This window comes from Lolium perenne, chromosome 1 (genome assembly GCF_019359855.2).
Source record: "Lolium perenne isolate Kyuss_39 chromosome 1, Kyuss_2.0, whole genome shotgun sequence".
NCBI classification, from domain to species: Eukaryota; Viridiplantae; Streptophyta; class Magnoliopsida; order Poales; family Poaceae; genus Lolium; species Lolium perenne.
The window spans coordinates 162,263,886-162,271,954 of record NC_067244.2 but is presented as its reverse complement, the minus strand read 5'-3'; the positions used below and the strand labels follow the sequence as shown (position 1 = coordinate 162,271,954).

Here is an 8,069-nt window from a genome sequence, read left to right as displayed (position 1 = left end):
CACGGGATTCACCGCGATTCTCTGCGGCCGAGCCGCTGCCTGGAGCTTCTTCCTCCACACCTTTGGCCACACCGTCGGCCACACCGGGGCAATCTGATCCGCTGCACCATGCCACCCCGTCGACAGCAGCATCGGGTGCAGCTGACAGCACCAGTGCAGCATCTGGATCCCCTCCGCCGCGCAACTCTGCGGCCCCCCTGTGCCATCTCCACCATGTACACGCGCTTCGTGTGGGATTGTTAAACCGCGGGAATACAAAGACGGCACTGTACGCTGGCTTCTGTCATGCACTACCTCTGCAGAACCCAAAAACCTTTCCTCGGCGTTGACTGATCCGAATTGGAAGGGAGCAATGGATGAAGAGTTTGGTGCCCTCATGCAAAATAATACATGGAGATTGGTTCCCCCTCACCGAGGTAAAAATGTGATTGACTGTCGTTGGATATACAAAGTTAAGCGCAAGTCCGATGGTTCTATTGACAGATATAAAGTTCGATTAGTGTCCAAAGGATTCAAGCAACGATATGGGATTGACTATGAGGATACTTTTAGTCCAGTTGTCAAAATTGCTACTGTTCGTCTTGTTTTGGCGCTTTCTGTTTCCAGAGGGTGGAGCTTGCGACAGCTAGATGTAAAGAACGTGTTTCTTCATGGCGTTCTGGAAGAGGAGGTCTATATGAGACAACCACCTGGGTATGAAGATCCAAGTCAACCGAACTATATTTGCAAGCTTGATAAGGCGTTATACGGTCTGAAACAGGCCCCAAGAGCATGGTATTCCCGGTTAAGTTCAAAATTGATGGCTATTGGTTTTGTTCCTTCCAAGTTAGACACTTCCTTTTTTATTTATCAGAAGTCCCATATCACCATATATATGCTCATTTATGTGGATGATATTATTGTTGCTAGTTCATCTCACGCACCTACTGATGCTCTATTGAAGGATTTGAGTCATGAGTTTGCCTTGAAGGATCTTGGGGATCTTCACTACTTCTTAGGCATGGAAGTGAATAAGGTTGACAATGGTATTGTCCTTAGTCAAGCTAAGTATGCTCAGGACATCTTGACACGGGTTGGTATGGTCAATTGTACAGGAGTTGCTACACCATTGTCTGTTCCCACATCAGGGTGACATGTTGGGTCCTGAAGATAGTACCAATTACAGGAGTATGGTGGGAGCCTTGCAGTATCTTACTCTTACTCGTCCATACATCTCATATGCAGTCAACAAAGTATGCCAATATTTACATGCTCCTACTACTTTCCATTGGGCTGCAGCTAAGCGTATTCTGCGGTATGTCAAACATACAAGAACGGTTGGACTTACTTTTCTGAAGTCTTCCTCTACACGGGTCAGTGCATTCTCTGATGCAGACTGGGCAGGATGTGTTGATGATCGTCAGTCCACGGAGGGATTTGCAGTGTTCTTTGGACCGAACTTAATTTCTTGGAGTGCTAAAAAGCAAGATACGGTGTCTAGATCAAGTACAGAAGCAGAGTACAAGTCTGTAGCAAATGCAACAGCTGAAGTCATCTGGGTACAATCTTTACTCTTAGAATTGGGAGTCCGGTTGAGGCAATCACCTTGTTTGTGGTGTGATAATATGGGAGCTACATATCTATCAGCAAACCCAGTCTTCCATGCTAGAGCAAAGTACATTGAGATTGATTTTCATTTTGTTCGCGAACGGGCGATGAAGAATCAACTAAAGGTTCGGTTCATTCCTTCCAAGGATCAAGTTGCAGATGGATTTACTAAGCCCTTGTCTGTTAGAGCTTTTGAAGAATTTAAGCATAATCTCAACTTGATGAAGTTGTGATTAAGGGAGGGTGTTAGAGATAGAATTGTAATACTTTTTGATTAGGAAACCTAGTTGCATACGATGTAAACTACACCGCCTTGTACTCCTATATAAAGAACAGGACGAAGGCACGGAGAGCATCCGAGTAGCCTGTATCTACCTGATCAATATACATTACCGATCTATCTCGTTTTACATCAAGGACGAATCCAGTGTACCTACGTGTCAATACTTCACAGGTTGCTACCATGCAAGACTCCAGGTAGGACTTGCCTAGTCTGCCGTTGCACCAAGCAAGAAGCCACGTCCCATCTTCAATAATTAAGAGCCAAACATGAACCAAGCCGACTCCGGAGTCGGCATCAGCCCAAAGAAAAATGTATTTCTTTCCCTGTCTCGTCTAAGTACATTTAGTACTAATACACAACTAGCAGGTAGCTACTTCTAATTAGCTCCATCGAATGCAAAAACAAGTCAAGCATATTGCCATTTAGATACTTCATTTTCTTAAACCAGATTAGCATCTAATTTAACTACTACAAAAATAGAGAGATATAAACAATTAGAAGCTGAAAATTATTTCAGTCAAAATAAATAATAACCTGAAATTTCAGGTTATCACATCCTACCCAACTTATTTGAATTTCGTCCCCGAAATTCAACACAAAAACAAGTATTTTTTTCCAGAAACTAACATGTCTGATATAGATTAAAAGATGCAAACAACTATATATATCCATAATATACTAGTGTTTCTACAAAAAACTGCAACATCATACGAGTTTTAGCAGATCATAAAATCATGGCAATAGAATACTAGATACTAAGCTACTGCAATCAAATGCATCCAAAAGGAATGAAAATACTAGATCCAATCGATTCTAACTTACGTGCTAAACTACCTCGTTATCCCATATTAGTTTCAAAATTTTAGTTTTCTTTTATTAGCGTAAGCTCTGATACCACTAAATTGTCACGCCCCGAAATCGGGCCTAGTCGTGACAACGCAACATATTTATAACCTCGCGATTATAAACATGTAAGGCTCAAAAGAACGCATATTTATGAAGCTAAAACAACACTTTATTCATTATCTTTTCTAATACACAAATCAAGATACAATATTTATTTCCTTTTCCCGTAGTACTACGCCTACGCTTTGCAATCATCTTCAAACATGCTCACTTCTGCAAGTAGATACAACGGAAGAAAAAGATCATCAAAGGATTAACAGGACTCGAAAGGATATCAACGAGGTATTTAATAGAAATGGACACGGAAATGATTATAGAAACACGGACACTAGTAGAAAACCTCTCATCCATCTAAGCCATAAATACCGGTTCCCTTACGAACCGGTACTAAAGAGTGTATTAGTACCGGTTGCACTGCTCAGACCTTTAGTACCGGTTCGTAAGGACCTTTAATACCGGTTCGTGACACGAACCGGTACTAAAGGGTTCGCGTCAGCTGAAAAACCATCGTGTCACGAACCGGTACTAAAGGTTTTTCTGCTCCCCCACGCAGCTCCACACCCCCCCCCCCCCCGTGGATCGCCTTTTTTGACACTGTAAAATAGAAAAGAAAATGATAGAAAATTCAAAAAATAAAATGTTTTCAGATTCTTCTATGTTATGCAACCTACTATTAGGAAAAATTAACAAATTTGAATTTTCACTTTTTTTGCAAAAAAGTTTTGAAAAATGGTAAAACCGCAATAACTTTTGCATACGACGTCGAAAAAATACGTATAATATATCAAAAAAATCCTGGGAAAAAGTTACATCCGATTTCACTAGGGTTTACCCGGTTAGCCAATTTTTAGATTCTCAAAATTCCAAATGAAAATATGAAAGCAGGAAGATTTTAGTTTTTTTCCAGAAATTTAAAATTTTACATTTTTTTTAAATTAAAATATGAATTGTAAGATTTTTTGAGTCCTAACATATTACTATTACTTTTATCAAATTATAAGATTTTCAATTTTTCAAGTTTTAGGTTTTGCAAAAAAAATTAATTTTTTTAAAAATAATTAAAAATTAAAAAATTAATTTTATTTATTTATTCAACATTATTATTACATCATTGCTTTTATTTATTAAAAAAATTATTTGGAATTCAAACGATAAAAAGTGTGACATCGACCAACATGTTAATAGGATTGATATGATACTATTATCACATACATGCGCGCGAAGCACTTGGAAGTGGAATGGGATGGAACTTGGAAGTTAAGCGTGCTAGTGCGGGAGTAGTGTGAGGATGGGTGACCGACCGAGAAGTTTGACTACGGGTAAGTAATTTGACAAGAGATTAAGTGTAGTTAGAGACTAACGGAAATACTAGTAATTCTGAAAAAAAATAAAAAAAAGAGGCCGTGAAAAAAAGGGTGTGAAAAATAATTAGAAAAAATGGAAAAAAAAATTTAAACGAAATAGGCTTTAATACCGGTTCGTGTTACGAACCGGTACCAAAGGTCTTCAGCCCCACGGGTTCCTCCGTGCCCACGTGGAGGCACCTTTAGTACCGGTACTAAAGGTGGGAGGCTTTTAGTACCGGATAATTAGTACCGGTTCCAAAACCGGTACTAAAGGCCCTTTGGAACCGGTACTAAAGGGGGGTTTTTCTACTAGTGGGAAGATAAATTTAACAGAGATGGACACAGAAATGATTGGCATCACATATGACAGCAAGCTTCCCAATCCGGGAGTCACAGGGGTGAATATCCACACTTTTAAACTCTGTACTCCGACATCAACAATCTTGACTAGCTTCACCTTCTAGCCAAGCAGTGCCCTTTTACCTGCTAAAACCCGGACACTCTGACCTACTGATGTCGGTCGCTCCTACGGATTCATCACCGACACGTTCCCGAACAGAGGCCGTCCCTAGCGGAGAACACAGACAGTCTCATGCCTGAACTGTGATCGGTACAATATGTTTGCCATCGTGATACCAATACCGAAAGACTAAGATAGCAGGATAAGTGATACAATCACTATCTTGAGGTAAATACAATAGCCTCAAGGCTCCACATGAGATCCCGCGGATTACGCGATTCCAACAAGCTGGAGAAGACTACCCGTCTCTCTCCACAACATAAGATCAAACATAATCAAGAATCATGGTGCAACAATAATAATAGGATAACAAAGATTGCATGATCTGAAAGGAGATATATCTGTGATGGAAATAAGAAACTAGTAGATAAGCTACTAGCATAATCAAAAGAAGAACAACTACTTGCCTTGGTAAAGAAAGAACGTGATCCACGTTAATAATATCCATGCCGCTCAAACACGCCTATGCATATATATACTCTACTCCCTCCGTTCCGGTTCATAGGACTTGCGCGTATTCCTAGATCGTAAATTTAGCAATGATAATATGAAATATATATTACAAAATATATATCATTAGAAAGATTAAATGTTGTACTTTCTAATGATATAATTTTTGTATTATACAATTGATATAGTGTTGGTCAAATTTAGAACCTAGGGATATACGCAAACCCTATGAACCGGGACGAAGTTAGTATGTATATGATTAAGCTTTTCTATGCTGCAGCATCTTTCCCTAAACTCCTCATCATATGCATAGCAACTTCTCTCTCTTAGGGCATCTCCAGCGGCGCGACGCAAACGGACGCTGAGCAACCGTTCCACGCGGATCGGAAATGCGTCTGGCACCACCTCTAGCGGGGCGACGCAAAGTGACCGAGCCATCCGCGGAGACGCAAACCTAGTCCAAATATGCGCCAGGTTTGCGTCTCCGCGGTCGCGCCTAGCGTCCGCTCGCTTCCCCACGGGCGCTCATGGCAGCGACCCAGGTTCTATCGGCCTCGAATTCACAAGGCGCGCCGGTGTGGCAACCCCGCCGATCAACCGCCGCAATGGAGCGCCGAACCGCCGCGGAAGAGCAACCGCCGGCCTCTTCGTTATACGCGCCGCCGTTAATCCCCGCAGATTATAACCCCTGCGTCTACGGTAACTTCAACCGCCTCCTTCTTCTTCCTCTTCTTCTTCTTCTTCTTCTCCAACACCGGCACGCCATGAGCGACTACACGCTGCCGTCCGACTCAGAGAGCGAGGGCAAGTCGCCCAAATTTCTGCATTGGTGGGAATCCCCTGCGACGCCAAGCGATCCGGGCTCCACGCCCAGCGACCTTGCCTCCATGCCGAGTGAGGAGGAGGACGGAGGCGGCAATGCCAGCGAAGGCCAGGACGAGGAGGAGGGGCAGGAGGAGGAGGAGGACTCCGACACCAAGTTGGCCTGGTTGGAGGCGCAGGAGGCGGCGGACGACAAGGCGGCGGCAAGGAAGAAGTCCAGGGCCCGGACAAGGGCGCTGGCGCGGGTGGCGCGTCGTCGTCCGTTCACCGACGACGACGAAGACGCCATTTCTTCCAGTTTCAACTCCTCGACGGGCGCGTCCTCCAGTTCCTCTTCCGACGAGGAGGTGACAAGCAAGAGGCGCAGGAGTTTGGACGACGAGGCAGGGCCTTCTAACAAGAAGGCCAAAATTTAGTTTTAGTTTATATGTTTTTAAATTTGTTCTTCTTTGTATGTTAAATATATTTGAATCTATTCGATTGAAGTATCCGGTAAATTGTTTAGGCTATAATCTATTCGATTGGAGCAACATGACATCATTGAGTACTACTTTTTCGCGTATAACTTGCTCATTCAACAAAAATGAAAAGAAGTAGCACCAAAAAACACTTGCATCTCCAAAATGCGTCAGACCGCTGGAGGTAGCCCCCCGACGCAAACGAACATTTCGCCGTCGCGGTCATTTTGGCGTCCGCCAGACGACACAAACGGACACCCGCGGACAATTTGGGCGTCCGAAATACATCGCGCCGCTGGAGATGCCCTTATCAACATGACCTATCTATGTCTCTAACTATTAACTGTGTGGTGTATGTAGCCTCGGGTGAGCGAATGAGTGAGCTGCGGCAGCTATTTATAGGGAGCGATCACCGAGAATAGCTAACGGAACCCGGGGACGGGCGAGGATGAAAACGCAGCTAATCAAAGAGCGCCACGCGGCTAATAAGTCTGTATTTTCAGCAGGTATAGAATGTGTATATATTCCTTAATCACCGACATGCACTTAATTAGCATTAAATCCTCTGCCCCCTTCCTCCTTCCTTCCCCACCTTTTCCCCAGCCGCATCCCCTCTCCCCCCTCGCATTAATCAAGCAGGTCGCCTCCGTTAGCCTGGGTGACGGGCCGTGCTCCGCCTGAACGCGCGTCCGGAGCTTGCCCGTCTGACTCCTCAACCAGAACCGGCTGGGTCAAGGGGCGGCGAGGGAGTCCACTGATTTTGGCTGGAGGACCTCGTCGGGAGCAAGGCACGGTCTTCTCCATCGCTGGCCAGGAGGAGGTGATGGAGGTCGGGAAGGTGGAGGTAAGGTGGGGCGGAGATGGCCAAGAGCGGAGGAACTCCACCGCGCCGACGACATCCGCTGATCCACGGGAGTGCTTCATGGCGCTCATTCTATCCATGTTTTTGTCATGTCCGATCTCGATCCTTTTTTGTTCTTGATTTTCTTTCGTTCTGCTCATATTTGCGGAGTTTTTTCCGGATTTGCTTCTGATTCATGGATATCTCTATGAATTTGTGTTGAATCTAGACTGCTCTAAACTGTTGTCACAAATCTGGAGTGAGTTTGCTCCGGTGTATGTTTCTCGGGTGAACATGAGCTTCTCTGTATCAACTATGACGAGTCATTTCTTGTATAGATGGTTCTGTTTTTCGGTGTTAAAATTGTTGATGATATTTTTGCAACAATCTGTAGAAAATGCACAAATATGATTTGTAAACAGAGGTCTCAAATAACAATGCACAAATCTGATTCCTTGGTATTTTCCTTAGGAGGAACTTAGAATGAAGTTTGTGTCATACTAAATTGTCTCAGTTTGACTATTTAGAGTTATAATTAGTATGTTACAAGTTTTCTTAGCATTGTACTGGCTGACAAATTTTGTTTTCTAGTACTAATACTCTGACATTTTCGTTAACACTCGCTGTATTTCATCTCGTATTCAACTGTATTAATTAGCTGCTATATTAAGTGTGAATCTAAAAGCACACATTGATGCTTCTAATTTAGGCCTCATGCGTAGCCGGGTTCCAAACGTGCGGGTCGGAGCGATCACCATCTACTAGCTAAAATATCTGAGTCGCTTGCCGCTGACCGCTTGAAGCAAATGATTTAAAGACGTCTATGTGCTAGCCCTCGCGTGAGTGAAGGACGAAT

At 43.5% G+C, this 8,069-nt stretch overlaps 1 long non-coding RNA gene across 1 annotated transcript; it reads left to right on the top strand.

Annotated features, from left to right (window-relative positions):
* Positions 1–6,804: 6,804 nt before the first annotated feature.
* LOC127310551 (uncharacterized) lies at positions 6,805–7,674 on the top strand. The gene is made up of 2 exons (XR_007857390.1): positions 6,805–6,878; positions 6,976–7,674. It is a non-coding gene; the product is annotated as an uncharacterized lncRNA (long non-coding RNA).
* Positions 7,675–8,069: the final 395 nt, after the last annotated feature.